This window comes from Papio anubis, chromosome 19 (assembly GCF_008728515.1).
Source record: "Papio anubis isolate 15944 chromosome 19, Panubis1.0, whole genome shotgun sequence".
Classification (NCBI taxonomy): Eukaryota; Metazoa; Chordata; class Mammalia; order Primates; family Cercopithecidae; genus Papio; species Papio anubis.
The window spans coordinates 62322173-62337571 of record NC_044994.1 but is presented as its reverse complement, the minus strand read 5'-3'; the positions used below and the strand labels follow the sequence as shown (position 1 = coordinate 62337571).

Genomic DNA, 15399 nt, shown 5'->3' with positions numbered 1-15399 from the left:
TGGCTCCCAGTTCTGCAGGCTCTACAGGAAACACAGTGTCTTCTGCCTCTGGGGAAGCCTCAGAAAACTTACAATCATGGCGGAAGGCAAAGGGGGAGCGAGCACTTTGCATGGCAGAGCAGGAGGGAGAGCGGGGAGGGGAGATGCCACACACTTTTTTTTTTTTTTTTTTTTTTTGAGACGGAGTCTTGCTCTGTCGCCCAGGCTGTAGTGCAGTGGCGCGATCTCGGCTCACTGCAAGCTCCGCCTCCCGGGCCCACACCATTCTCCTGCCTCAGCCTCCCAAGTAGCTGGGACCACAGGTGCCCGCCACCACACCCGGCTAATTTTTTGTAGTTTTAGTAGAGACGGGGTTTCACCGTGTCAGCCAGGATGGTCTTGATCTCCTGACCTTGTGATCCGCCCGCCTCAGCCTCCCAAAGTGCTGGGATTACAGGCGTGAGCCACCACGCCCGGCCAACCACACACTTTTAAATGACCAGATCTCACCAGAAGGCACTCACTATCAAGAGAACAGCACCAAAGGGGAAATTCACCCCCATAATTCAGTCACACCCCATTAGGCCCCACCTCCAACATTGGGAATTACAAGTCAATATGAGGTCAGGGTGGGGACACAGATCCAAACCAAATCAATGACTGTGCATGTCATTCAACATCTCTACATCTCAGGTTCCTCATCTGTAAAATAGGGATACAAATTGTACCAGCCTTGTGGGACCACAGTGATGATTAAGTTAGTTAAGGTTTCCAAAGTGCTTAGAATAGTCTGACACGTGGTGTGCAACATCTATTTTGTAGGCTGGGGAAGCTGGCAAGGACTTCACAGAGGAGGTGGTGCTAGAAAGACTTGGATTAGGGAAGGAGCACGAGGTACTATCCTGAATCATGGGCAAACCGGTTGAGTGAAGCTTGGAGGCAGGAAGGAAGGAAGCTTGTGATAGTAACCCTAATTAAACCAGCCTGCCTGCCATGGATGGTTCTTACTAGAATCCCCAGGAAAAAAGGTGAGGGCCAGATTTTGAACAAAGCAAAGCCTGGATTCTACCTCTAAACCACATAATCAGGATATCTTAAAAATGACAGTTCATGTTTTTCAAAAGGATTTTGTGGTTAAACAAGCTTGGAAAACAGGGTTAAAAAAAGGCTAACAGGTTTCTTTCAAGCAGGATTTCCCCCAGTGACCTTAATCTGCTAACACACTGCCAGAGGGGGCCCACAGGCAGCAGTTCCCAAAATAGAGGACAGAATCCTCTCGCTTCGAGCATCTCCCAGGAAAACTGTTCCAAGGTGCACACTCCTGCAAATGAGGTTTATATTATCTATATTTTCTGCATTCTTGATGCTCTGGCGTCTGGGCCTTGCTGACAGGGGAGAGACTGCCCCTCTCGGGGCTTGCCAATTCTTAGGGATAGCAAACAACTCACCTGGGAGCTCATCCTTCATATGGAAACTAACAATCCAGAGCCAACACCCACCGCATCTTCCACCTGGCACACATACCCTGGAGACAATGCTCCTCTGCACTAATCATCCAAGAGCCAGGTACCAGACAACTAGGGACAACCTCTATAGCCCAGAACCTACTGAAATTATTCAGGCTTACCAATCCTAAGCCTGCCTAGCCTTGCCTTTCCTGTGGAAGCCACAATAAAACTTCTTGCCCACACTCTGCTCCCCCTCTGTCCTGCCTCCGGACGCACCCTGGTGTTTCCTCGTGGGGCCCAGCAGGACACTTGCCCCCTCCTCTTGGGAACCGTTAGTAACAAACTCTCTTTTCCATACCAATCATCTCCCAACCTGTTGGCCTTACCATAGCTCAGTAACAATAAAACTACAATTTGAAATACTGGTGTTGGCAAGAAAGGGCTTTCAAAGACATGTAAGCAGAAGAGTAACATCATTATGTTGTAGAAATATTCATCTCACACATCCTCTCTACACCTCATTTTGAATTCCCAGAGCATTATTAGAGCCCCAGGAAGCCCAATACCAAACTGAAATGTTAATGGAGAGACACAGAGGGGTCTGGGGAGCCTGAACCCCCACATATTTGGGAGAAGTCCTGCTAAATGTGATGAGACTTTGGGAGTACAGCACGTCTGAAAGAGGGCTGTTCCCTTGACCCACCTGGGATACCCCGTAGCCAGTTGCAGCTTCTCCACTGTGTTTAGGTGATTCTAGAGGTCAGAGGTCATCAGAACTTGTGATTCATCTGCAACTTTGCAAATGGAGGTACCCCAAGGACTTGCGGAAGAAATCCTACCTCTGAGCACTTCATTGCCTCATTTTTCTTATCAGCAATATAAGGAGGTTGACATACTTTGTGAAATACCTTCTGGCTCTGAAATTCTGTGATTCCTATTCTCTCTACAGAGCTACTAATTCCAGCAAATTTTATAATCCTATAAAAATCACTCTAAGTCACAAATATCAGGATTGCTGTAAAACTTTTCTATGTCCTTTTGTTCTTTTCTATATGATGCCAGTTCTCCAAAGGGCACTTCTCTTTTGTGAGTTACAATTACCCCTACTATTTATTGTGAGCCAATTAAAATAAATACTGTACTTTGGAAAAGGAAATGTACTTTTTTCCCTAGACCCATGCCAACCTTCATTCCACACCTTACCGCATCATTTAATCAACTGTGATTTTTATCTACAGTTGGAAAAGACATTAGGGAATTAATGACTCACCGCCCAACCAGAGCTCTTTTAGGTCAAGAGGGCACAGGCTGCACCCCTCCCCCATGCAAAAGAGCACTTGGCAGAGCCCTGAATGGGGACTGCAGTGAAAAAAAAACAAGGAAATGAATCACTGGGCTTGACCAAGACTTACTAGTTCTGTCTCCAAATGAAGAAACAATGACAAAACTGCTGATTGTCTGATAAACAAATTAGAGCCAAGAGTGGGAGACAGAAAGATTTTAACTGTTATCTTCTAAAGGGAGAAGTTTGCAACCTGATAGTAGGTGCTTCCCTGGACTTCCATGAAAACCAGCTGCCTGTCATTTGATCTGTGTGTGGATCTCAGGTTTCTCATACATAAAATGTCAGTTTGGAGACAAGTGGTATTTCAAATTAAATGTCTTCGTTAGTCGTTAAATACGGAGCTCGATACTGAATCCTTTGACCATGCTCTTTTTTCAATACAGAGAATAGATGCCCAGGTATTGCTGGACTGTAACAAAGCTACCAAAGAAGTATGCTTATTGCTCAAAGAAAGATTTGTGCAAAGCAGGAAAAATAGCCTTACGGTCAGGAGCATTAATCCCACCTAAGCCAGTCAACATTGAAATGCTTGACAGCACAATTTGAAGGAGAAGGAAATGAGCAAAGAAGATGACGACTGACATTTAGTTTGGCCAGTGGGTTATTAGTCATGAGAAAGAAAGGCAAAAGCAATAATAAAGTAGAAAAGATTTGCCCCATTAGTCAGCAGTGTAAAGAAGCAGGTGTAAATGACAGCACTGAACATTGGAAGATGTGGACCATGCCAGAGAGATTGTCCCTGCGGAAGCATTCAACTGTTGTAGCTAAACAATGTTGTAATTATTCTTACACTCTTGTAGGGCCATCACTATATCTATTTATTCAATATTTATTTATTGAACATCTACTTATACATAACTACCTTAATCACTTTAGTGCCTATAGAGACAAATAATTTCTGCATTTAAGAACTTTTCTGACTGGGCGCAGTGGCTCATGCCTGTAATCTCAGCACTTTGACCGGCTAAGGCAGGTAGATCACCTGAGGTCAGGAGTTCGAGACCAGCCTGGCCAACATGGAGAAACCCCATCTCTACGAAAAATACAAAAATTAACTGGGCATAGTGGCGGGCACCTGTAATCCCAGCTACTCGGGAGGCTGAGGCAGGAGAATTGCTTGAACATGGGAGGCAGAGGTTGCAGTGAGCCAAAGTCATGCCACTGCACTCCAGCCTGGGTGGATGACAGAGTGAGACTCTGTCTCAAAAGAAAAAAAGAACCTTTCTGTCAAGTAAGGGAAACAGCTAATGACAACCCACTATAAGTACTATTGCGCTTATAAATAAAAAGAACAATGAGCAAAAATATTGTTACCAAAAATCTTATGCTCAAGGTGAGATTAAAGCTTGCTTCAAAGAACAGATAAGATTTTAACAGGCATGTTGAGAGGTAAACTATTATAGGAAGAGTAAACAGAAAGAGCAAAGGTATTCCTTAAAATGGTTTACAAAACCCTTCCAAAGTTGACCTCACCACTCACAGTGCCTCACTGTCTGTAATCCCAGCACTTTGGGAGGCTAAGGTGGGAGGACTGCTTGAGCCTGGGAGGTCGAGGCTACAGTGAGCCATAATCTCACCACTGTACTTCAGCCAGAGTGACAGAATAAGAATCTGTCTCAGATTTAAAAAAAAAAAAAAAAAAAAAAAATGCTGATCTCCACTTACATTTTCTGCTTATAATTCTCCCCACTCACCGAACTTCTTGCATCCTCCTATTTGTCATGTTTTCTGAAACCTCAGGACCAGAAACAGTTTTTTTTCCCCTAAACTTCTATACCTAGAAAACTCCTGATTTCCACTAGAACAGAAAGTAATTATTTCAGGCTTTGAAGTCTATGCTGTCTGACTCAGCTATTCAGTTCTGCTGTTATGGTGTGAAAATAACCATGAACGATATTTAAATGAATGAGCAGGCCGTGTTGCAATACAACTTCCTTTACGAAAACAAGAAGAGGATTGGATCTGGCCCACAGGTCGTAGTTTGCTAACCTCTGCTATAGTGCGGCATCGCTCTCTCCCGGCAGGGAATGATGTGCTTAGTCCCATGAAATATATATGCCCACCCTATGCAATGCAACTGTCTCATGTACTATTGGTTGTTTAACTGAAATTCAAACTTAACTGAGCGTCCTGTGTTCTATCTGGCAATCCTAATATATGTCCATCAGAACTTCCTGTCTTCATAACAGCAATGCCAAAAATCCTAAGTGCTCAATTTCTGGCAAAACATGTGCGTCTCTCGCTTTTCTCCAGCGGACGTTTCCCCCTTCCCTTCATCTTCGATTCCCATTCCCCCAGACTCTCTCCCCTCTGCAAGTTTGTGAATTGTTTTTAGAGAATGAGAAAGTAATTTTCATTTCTTTAATGGGTGTTTAAAGAATTAAGGAACATTTGTCATTTCAGATACAGAAAAAGTCTCAGGATTTCCTCCTTCCCTGGGTTTTACACCGTTGTATTAATCTAAAAGTTACCCATTTGATCATCTCCTTATAATTCTCGCTGATGATTCAGGAGCTGTACTGCCTGTGGTTGGATTTGCTGTGATAACTTATCTCCATAGGACAGGAATTTATTAACTGGTTGCATCTAGATTGGAGCTGTTTTCAAGAGTCTCCTCATCTTTTAGACTAAACCTCTCATCTCCAATGCAGAATTAAAGACTCTGCTTCTTATGAAAGAAATCACAGGCACCAGCTACTCTTGAATAATGTTTTCTTGTTGTGGGAGGTGGGCAGTGGGACAGGAGTTAGGAACTGAGCGGAGAGGAATCTTGGAACTCGCAGGCTCTGCCAGCCACAGTTCTCTTGGCACTTTCTCAGCTGCTGCGTCATAGCTCTTTCCTGTGTGTCCTCCTCATATTCAGCTAACTCTCTCTCTGCCCTCCTGGTTGTTCACACTAACATACACCATTTATATTTTAAGGGAGCTTTAGTGTGTGTTTTTAATGATTAACTGCTCTAGCACCGGTGCCTTCTGGCCGCTTCCACCCAAAAACTCCTTCAGCTGAGACGCTGCGACATCTTCCTGCCCCTCCTATGATGGTGGTCATAACAGTAACAGTGCGGCTGTTGGGAGGTGGCAGGGGAGGTGGCAGGGGAGACTTAGGGTCAATCCTGCTCTAAATCACTGTCATATTCACCTGCAGAATATAACTAATATTGAAACCCACAGACCACAGAGATGAAACACCCACATTTCCAACTCAGATTATAAAGCACAAATCCTTCTGTCTCATCTCCCACCTGCCTCCCACCTCACCTACCCATAAGCTGCCCTTCATGCTGCTGGAAGAATATTCTTTCTGAAACATCAATGCTCACCGGTCTCTCCTGTGCTCAGGACCAGCCCCAGTATCTAGTGGCTGCAGGGCAGAATCCAGGCTTGCCTTCACGGCCCCCTCCTTTGGGCCTCTCTACTGTCCCAGCCTCATTCTTCAGTGCAATCCACAGTCAACTTCACATGGCTGTGCGATCTTCAAGTGTGAGTGTGTTTTCTGTGCCACTTACTCTTTCATCCATTCAGTCAACAGATGTTAACTGAATATCTGACTTAAGCCAGGCACAGTGAAACAAACTGGGGATAAAGTGGTGGAATGAACTTACAGTCCATTGGCGGATGAAGAGAACTGAACAGGGTCAGAGTGATGAGAGCCCAGGGAGCACATAGGAGGAACAAATAATTCAGAGAGGGAAGGACGTTCTGATTTTTCTTTGCTACATCAGGCAACTGTGTGTGTGTGTGTGTGTGAGTGTGAGTGTGTGTGTGTGTATAACTCTAACTTGTAATGTGGAGTCATCCCAGCAAAGATGCCTGGTCGAGGTCTCCTTATTTTTATCTGTGTCCTCTTGTGTTCCCTACTTTATCACTGCCATTTTGCCTATTACCATTAAATTGCTTTACAAAAAACAATACACCTATTCTCCAGATTACCCCCCAAAACACATTTAAATACACTGCACCTAGCTAGCTGCAAATTTTCTATTTCTACTTGGGCCTGGGAATTATAGTATCCACCAATAACAGTACATACAGATCCCTGACATTTGTATTACAGATGGTGATTAGACACATTTATTGCTCTCAGACCAAAGGTATTCCTGGAGGAATGAATTTTAATTTATTTCTAGCTATTTTTTTTTATTACCAATAGACAATTACTTAGATAGCATCTTGAGTGAACGCACCCCTTGTATCCTAAGCATCCTTTGTAGCCAGCTCAATGGATGAGCAAACACGTTGCCTCCTCCGATAAATGCGTTGCTCTTAGATCCCAGCATCACGATCCATCTCTCAGGCCTGCAGGAAACTAGATGCTATCACGTCAAGCATTTGCTTTATGGTCTGGGGAAAATTAGCTCTTCAATTTCAAGCTGAAGGCTCCCGGGCAGGGTTGTGTTCTAGAAAGATATATTGCTCTGTGTTGCATTGAACCTGAATCCGTAATCTCAGAGGAGGGTGGGGCCAGCCGAGCCTCCAGAACTCGGCTCAGGCAACAGCTCCATGGCGGCAGGACAGCAGGTGGCACCTCTGACATCTCCTGAGCCTCCTCTCCATGGGACTCTCATCGATGAATTGACCAATAACGTTTTTTCTAGTAAAATAAAATCATTTTAATGAAATAATAAAATAAAATTGGGGAAGGTTTTGGAGATTATTTTCTTTAACCAGAATTCCAATACTTTCATATACTCTATAATTTTAATGTTATCTTAATTGTCTTTTTTTTTTAGTAGTAGTAGTAGTAGTTTGGGTTTTGTTGTTGTTGTTGTTTTTGAGACAGAGTCTCGCTCTGTCACCCAGGCTAGAGTGCAGGGGCACGATCTCAGCTCACTGCAACCTCTGCCTCCCGGGTTCAAGCGATTCTCCTGCCTCAGCCTCCCAAGTAGCTGGGATTACAGGCGTGTGCCACCACGCCCAGCTAATTTTTGTATTTTTAGTAGAGATGAGGTTTCACCATGTTGGCCAGGCTGGTCTCGAACTCCTGACCTCAGGTGTTCCACCCGCCTCGGCCTCTTGAAGTGCTGGGATTACAGGCATAAGCCACTGTGCCCAGCCCAAAGCCACCGCGCCTGGCCCTGTTCTCCTAATTTTCAAAAATAAAACACTCCCAGAGATTTAAGGATATTAAAAAGGTTTTGAAGATAAATTCTAACTGCGGCTACATCTGGAGGGAGAGATTATGGGATTAGCTCTACTTTTTTATTTTCTATATTTTGTATGTTTGAATTTCTTTTAGAGATAATATACTTTCTCAGAGTACACATACATTTTTTGCAACCAGAAAAAGTAATTTTCGCAGGTTGCAAACTTCCTAATTCCTGTTCTATGTAAAGCAAACTCTCAGTGAATGTGCATCACATATATTTTTGCCTACACTATGATGCCATGCTCCGATAAATGCTCCATAAATATTAGTTGAATCAAATACTCAAGAAGGAATCAGCATGTTCCTGTCACCAGGAGCATCGTGTGTAGAGTAGGTCTGGCCGTCACTGTCTGGTCATCGCTGCATAGCTGAATGCAGCTAAAACGAATAGAAGCGAAGAGAGGAGAAACTACAGAACTGGAGTCTCTGAGGGCTGTGCCGAGCCTCTGCCCCTCACATCCCACAGCCCAGCACTAACTAGGTCACACTGGAAGGCTATGCCTGAGAGTGCCTTCGGGTGTTTGTTTGTTTCTTTTATTTTATCTTATTTTTTTAGACAGGCTCTTGCTCTGTTGCCCAGGCTGGAGTACAGTAGTGTGATCATAGCTCACTGCAGCCTTGACCTCCTGGGCTCAAGTAATCCTCCTGCCTCAGCCTCCCAAGCAGCTGGGACTACAGGCCACACCATCACACCTGCCAATTTTTTGTTTGTTTGTTTAATTTTTATTTTTGGTAGAGATAGGTCTTACTACGTTGCCTGGGCTGAACTCCTGGCCTCAAGCAATCCCTGCATCAACCTCCCAAAGTACCACCCTGTACAGCCCTGACTTGTTCCCTGTTCCCTGATCGCCTGGCAGCCCTGATTGTAAAACAGGCTTCCACCCTTGCTTCACTGTCACCATCACTGTCACTGTCACACCTGGAGTGGAATGAAGCACGATTTCAAATGACACCACCACCACCACCTCCTGCTCCCCATCACCCAGGATGAGACCCACCTCCTGTGGAGTGTGGTTACCTGGGCAGGAGCTTCGCCAGCCTGAGTCACCCCCTAGGGAGAGGCTCACCTCCTCTGCCTATTTGTTGAAGAGTTTGCTGAACACCTAAGTAGAGAAAAATAACGAAATGAAGCAGAGTTGTTACCCTGATGCTTTCAGCTTTCTATTTTATAAAGACTCTGAATACAGACTAATAAGTGTTCTAGTAACAGGTGTACTTTTTCTGCTCAATGTTTATTATTCTGCTTGACTTGATTAGGGAACTCATTAAATGTATTAAAATTTGAAAGTCAAGTAAAAATAATTTTATTTTATTTTATTTTTATTTTTGAGACGGAGTCTGGCTCTGTCGCCCAGGCTGGAGTGCAGTGGCCGGATCTCAGCTCACTGCAAGCTCCGCCTCCCGGGTTCACGCCATTCTCCTGCCTCAGCCTCCCGAGTAGCTGGGACTACAGGCGCGGCCACCTCACCCGGCTAGTTTTTTGTATTTTTTAGTAGAGACAGGGTTTCACCGTGTTAGCCAGGATGGTCTCGATCTCCTGACCTCGTGATCCACCCGTCTCAGCCTCCCAAAGTGCTGGGATTACAGGCTTGAGCCACCGCGCCTGGCCTAGTAAAAATAATTTTATTTTGGGATGCTCTAAGTTCTGCTACGTCACTTCTTAACCTTGAAATTAGCTAATTTAGAATTGCTTGCTGATTTTTAAATATATTTATCATGATTGTCTTTACATGTGACATAGAAACATGACTTTGTTTTCACATATGTAAACTTTATAGCAATAGCTTTCATTAATCTTTCCATTAATTTCACTCACATACTTTGAAATGCTGAATACTGGATTGATCTCTGACCGTTTTGCAAATAAAAATATGTACATAAACACACAAAACAAGACATATGAACTAAAAACTTTTAAATGGTATTTTCAGAAGATAATATTTTTCTATTTCAATTCCTTATTGCCTAGATTTTAATTAGCATTATGAGAGCTCATAAGACATGTCTACTAATGTTTCGATGTTTTGAAGAAAATCCTGTTTAGGCCAGGCACGGTGGCTCACATCTGTAATCCCAGCACTTTGGGAGGCCGAGGCAGGTGGATAACCTGAGGTCAGGAGTTCAAGACCAGCCTGGGCAATATGGTGAAACCCTGTCTCTACTAAAAATACAAAAATTGACTGGGCACAGTGGCGCGTGCCTGTAATGCCAGCTACTTGGGAGGCTGAGGCAGGAGAATCACTTGAGCCCGGGAGGTGGAGGTTACAGTGAACCGATATTGCGCCACTGCACTCCAGCCTGGGAGACAGAGCGAGACTCCATCTCAAAAAAAAAAAAAAAACTTGTGTATACTATGATAGGTACAAAACCATCCTGCCCCCTAAACTTCTCTTTTTTTCTAGTTAGAACAACTTGTACAGCTCACATCTGCTGAAAACCAATATAATATTCTTTGCATATTTGAAAAGCCACTTTCATTCATATACTTTAGTTCACATATTTATGAGAAGCAATGTGTTAATGAACGAGTTAAAGTTTTAAGTAGTTTGGTGTCTTTAAATGAGGGATTTGTGAATGTTTCAATATCTTGACTGAAACAAATGCCATTTTTCAGTTAATCTAAGATACATACTTGGCAGCTAACTTATATCATCTTAATTGAATTTGGAAACAACTCGTTTTTTCTAATAAACTTTTTTCCCACACACACACAAAGAGCCTGCAGAGCACTAGCAAGCATGCTATTTTTACTCAAAGCCTGGGCACAAAACGAAGCTAAACCTGATTAGGAAATGATGTCAAGAGATAAAAGAAGTGCAGGATTTGCTCTCTGGTAACTCCAAGGAAAAAAGTTCTGCAGCCCTTCAGTTGTCTAGGAGGGCAGCACTGAGAGGCTCGATCAGTGACACCTGCTGAAGATTTCCATGGGAGAAATCAGCCTTCGCACCCCTAACACCAACGCGAGGCACCCCTGACACCAACACGAGTGCAATCCATGCTGCCCTGACGGCGGAGGCCCAGTCTAGATGGATGGAAGAGATGCAAGCAGAGGATGGGGAGAGACTTACATCAGCATCCATAGGTTCTGGAAAGTTCCTTGGTTCCCACATATCTAAGGCAATCTGCTGCCAAATCTAGAACAATCAGGGACCGTGGTGAATAACTCAAGACCCTGATGCAGTTTGGACAGAAAACACCAGAGACAACCCTGAGTTCCTAGAGCTCTTGAGAAAGAGGAATGATAGTTAAAGCTTTACCAACAGAATTTGATAGGCTCCACAGACCCCCAACCTCACCTTTCAGGGACAAGCTCCCGTTTTCTCGACTTTACATGAAAACATGTTGAAGACCTAGTCCACGTGTCCGTCTTTCGGTGGTGGCTTAAAGTTTTTTAGAATTGGAGCCTAAAGCTAAAAGGAGGGTTAAAGAGTTGTGAGTTGAAGGTTAGGAGGATGATCCGGAAACACTGAGTTGGAGCCCAAGTGGCTGTCCATCCAAAAGGTGGCCCTGGTCAATGGCTGGCCTGAAAAGCCAGGATGTCCTGTGTGACCAGGGCCCTAGGTATGCAAGTCTGGGGAAACCCTTTGTCAAATCCAGGGAGAACATGAAAATGAAGAAAATGTGTCCACTTCTTTTTTCGTCTCCCAACTAATGATTGCAGTTCTGCTTGACCAAGAAGGATGGGAATTCATTGTTACCCCACCTGTATTTGTTCATGTCCCAGTGAGTGTGGGAGCTTGGCAAAGCCTCCACTTCCTGCTCCTTTTACTTTTTCTTTCTTTCTTTTTTTTTTTTTGAGATGGAGTCTTGCTCTGTCACCCAGGCTGGAGTGCAGTGGCATGATCTCAGCTCACTTAGCCCACCTCCCGGGTTCAAGCGATTCTCCTGCCTTAGCCTCCCGAATAGCTGGGATTACAGGCACGCATTACCATGCCAAGCTAATTTTCATATTTTCAGTAGAGATGGGGGGTTTCACCATATTGGCCAGGCTGGTCTCGAACTCCTGACCTCAAGCGATCCACCCACCTCGGCCTCCCAAAGTGCTGGGATTACATGCATGAACCTCCATGCCAGGCCTCCTTTTACCATTTTACTGGTGTCAACTCCTTCATCTTGACCAGTCACTCCTGTTTACTAAACCCTGCACTTTGTAAAAACAGACACATTTTATGCCCTTTGAATGAAACTTGTTTGTTTGCAAAATTCTCCCTTTGCCTCTTGTTTAGAATTATAAACCAAGCTTACTGGTAAGCTGGGCTTGTTACTGATATTATCATAGGCTTAAAACTGGCTCTAAAGGTATATCTGTGTGTGTTTTTTTGTTTGTTTAATTTTAATGTTCAAAACACATTGATTTACTAAATCATTTGCAATTGACTTATATAAGACAATTTCAACAAATAAAATGTATACTGAAAAATTATTGTATACAATGGACCTGTCTCTAGAAAAAAAAAAAATAAGTCTTATTTATCAATTGAGGAACAAAAGTATTCCTTTTAGTTTAATGTAGGTTTTAGAAAAACATTTCTTGGCCAGGTGCGGTGGCTCACGCCTATAATCCAAGCACTTTGGGAGGCTGAGGCAGGTGGATTACCTGAGGTCAGGAGTTCGAGACCAGCCTGGTCAACATGATGAAACCCCGTTGCTAGTAAAAAAACACAAAAATTAGCCGGGCATGGTGGTGGGGGCCTCCCAGCTACTCGGGAGGCTGAGACAGGAGAATTGCTTGAACCTGTGAGGTGGAGGTTGCAGTGAGCCAAGATCAAGTCATTGCACTCTAGCCTGGGTGACAAGAGCGAAACTCCGTCTCAAAAAAAAAAAAAAGAGAGAAACATTTCTTATGGAGTCCTGCCACAACAAAAGTGAAATTCCTAAGAACAACTCGAGTATCCAGTGAAATATTAACAAATGAACTGTAATTGCTTTCAGTCATATTCAGAAAATCTAATGTGTTTACTTGCTTGTTGAGTATTTGCCAGTCTAATCTTTTTGGCTTTGGTGATTAACTTTCAGTGCTTCTTTGCAAGCTTTTCCTGAGGCTGATCAAGTCGGACCTGTCTGTCAACTGAAATCTCCCGGCGATGCCTGTCCTGACCATCAGGAAGGACGTTGAGTTTCCAGCAGTGTTTCTGTTTAATTTCTGCATATGCATTTATTACTGCTTGAACATTCTCAGGAGTTTTAAACCTAGCCTGGTATTCTGTATCTCCTTCTAGAAATCAATATAAACAACTTCCGGGATCACTGCCAATTATTCTGTACAAAATCACTCCTGACTTAAAATTCGTGTAAAAATCGTTCAACTTTTTATAACTCATGAAAACGTTTCATCAAACCTACATGAAGCTTAAGTTCCTAAACAGTTCAAGAGCTCTCAGTTTCTCTGTGTGCGTGTTTTAAGGCAATCAGAAGAAATATCTGAAAGAAGAGTTGCAGTCAGTCTTTTGCTCAGGAGACCCTCCCAGGGAGGGATACCGTAGCCCATGGTCTTGGGAAGCCTGCACGCCGGGCAGCATGTCTGAGGATGGGCGGCCCTTCCTCCTGTCTCCAGACTAAACTATCTGCTTTTTTCCTTCACATTCCTCCATTAACTTAACCTTCTCCCCTCTTCAATATTGGAAAGCCCAAAGTCTCCAGGTGCTGGATATCCAGGCATCACTTTTGTCTTCTTGTCCCTTTCCTCCCCTTCAAGCCCAGCAATTACAATGCCAGGCTCCAGAGAACAGCCCTGGGTCCTAGGAAGACAGAAAGAAAGGGAAAGATGCTGGATTACTGATCCTCCCAGCACCATGAGTGCCTTAGTCTATTCTGGCTGCTATAACAAAACACCACAGACTGGTGGCTGGACATTCATTTTCACACAGATCTGGAAGCTGGAAGTCCCAGATCAAAGTGCCAGGGTTGGTTTCTGGTGAGGCCTCTTTTTGTGGTTTGCAGACAGCTGCCTTCTTACTGTGTCCTCATATGGCCTTTCCTCTGAGCTTGCACAGAGGGAGGGTGGAAGCGGGACAGAGAGAAAGAGAGAGGTGGGGAGAGCATGAGAGTACACCAGAGGGTGCAAGCAGACTCTGGTAATCTTTTCTTCTCTTTTTCTTTTCTTTTTTCTTTTTTTTTTTTTTTGAGACAGAGTCTCACTCTGTTGCCCAGGCTGGAGTGCAGTGGCACGATCTCAGCTCACCTCCAGGGTTCAAGCGATTCTCCTGCTTCAGCCTCCTGAGTAGCTAGGATTACAGGTGTGCACCACCACGCCTGGCTATTTTTTGTATTTTTAGTAGAGACGGGCTTTTGCCATTTTGGCTGGACTGGTCTCGAACTCCTGACCTCAGGTGATCTGCCAGCCTCAGCCTCCCAAAGTGCTAGGATTACAGGTGTGAGCCACCTCACCTGGCCTTTTTTTCTTCTCTTAAGGAGAGTCATCCTATCAGATTAGAGTCCCACCCTTACGACTTAATTTGACCTTAATTTCCTCCCTAAAAATCCTATCTCCAAATACAGTCACGTTAAGAGTTAGAGATTGAGTATGTGAATTCAGGGGAAGAGAAATATTCAACCCCTAACAGTGAGTGAACTGGAGAGGTTCTGGGCACGGTGCCAAGGGTTCAGGAGTCAGATTCTTGAACCTTTCGCTGTCACACGCAATGACTACAGCGAGGAGGATGCTGAGGGCAATGGTGATGACGGTCGTGGTGAAAGTTCACAGACATTAGCTAAGCAACAAAATGGAGAGGAAAAAATTACAGCTTTGATCTCACCATGTGAAATTAAAACCAGTATTAAGAATAGTCATTTACTTAAAATTGTAGTGCAATTTGAAAAGGAAGAGTATGAAGTAGCCTCACCCAGTTAAGCCACACTATTAATATTACTCTTTATTGTACTTTTTAAGTCACACTGCATCACTTGATGGATTGAAAAAAATATTGAAAGAATTAACTGCTTAAAAGAGGGATCTGTGAATAAAGGCAGCTGGGGGAAAAATGAGAGCGTGGAATGTGGTAGGGTTCATTCATGCACTGCTTACATGGAGGGAATATGGCCAATGAAGCCTTACATTTCATTCATTCATTCATTCATTTCATAATTATTTATTGATTGTCTGTTGGTGCTTGATTAATTAGGCAAATTAAATCAGGCTAGCAAGATGACTGTCTGCACCCTGGAGAAAGGATGGGAAGAGGCAGGATTGGAGGTAGGATGGGTGAGAGGGTTCTGTAGCAATCCTGGTCAGAAATAATGGTAGCCTGCACTGCAGTGTTGCCCGATGACTGACAGAGAAATAAGCAAATGCAAGGGGGAGATATTTGGGAGTTAGAATCAGTTCCTGTGGAAAGATTATTCTTACAATCAAGAAGAGAAACTTAAGCTGTTTACATTCTCTTCAGATCAAGGTGATAATGGTAGTTAAGACCACATACTTTGCACTTCAAGACAAGGGGTGTTAGCAATAACGGAGTTAGGAATGTGTGTTCAAATCCTAG

General features: G+C 43.7%; 1 long non-coding RNA gene across 1 annotated transcript; it reads right to left on the bottom strand.

Moving 5' to 3' along the window:
- Positions 1-6866: 6866 nt before the first annotated feature.
- Positions 6867-9265, bottom strand: LOC103879813. The gene is made up of 2 exons (XR_640587.3): positions 8937-9265; positions 6867-7363 (listed from the first exon to the last, which is right to left on the bottom strand). It is a non-coding gene; the product is annotated as an uncharacterized LOC103879813 (long non-coding RNA).
- Between the last annotated feature and the right edge of the window lie 6134 nt (positions 9266-15399).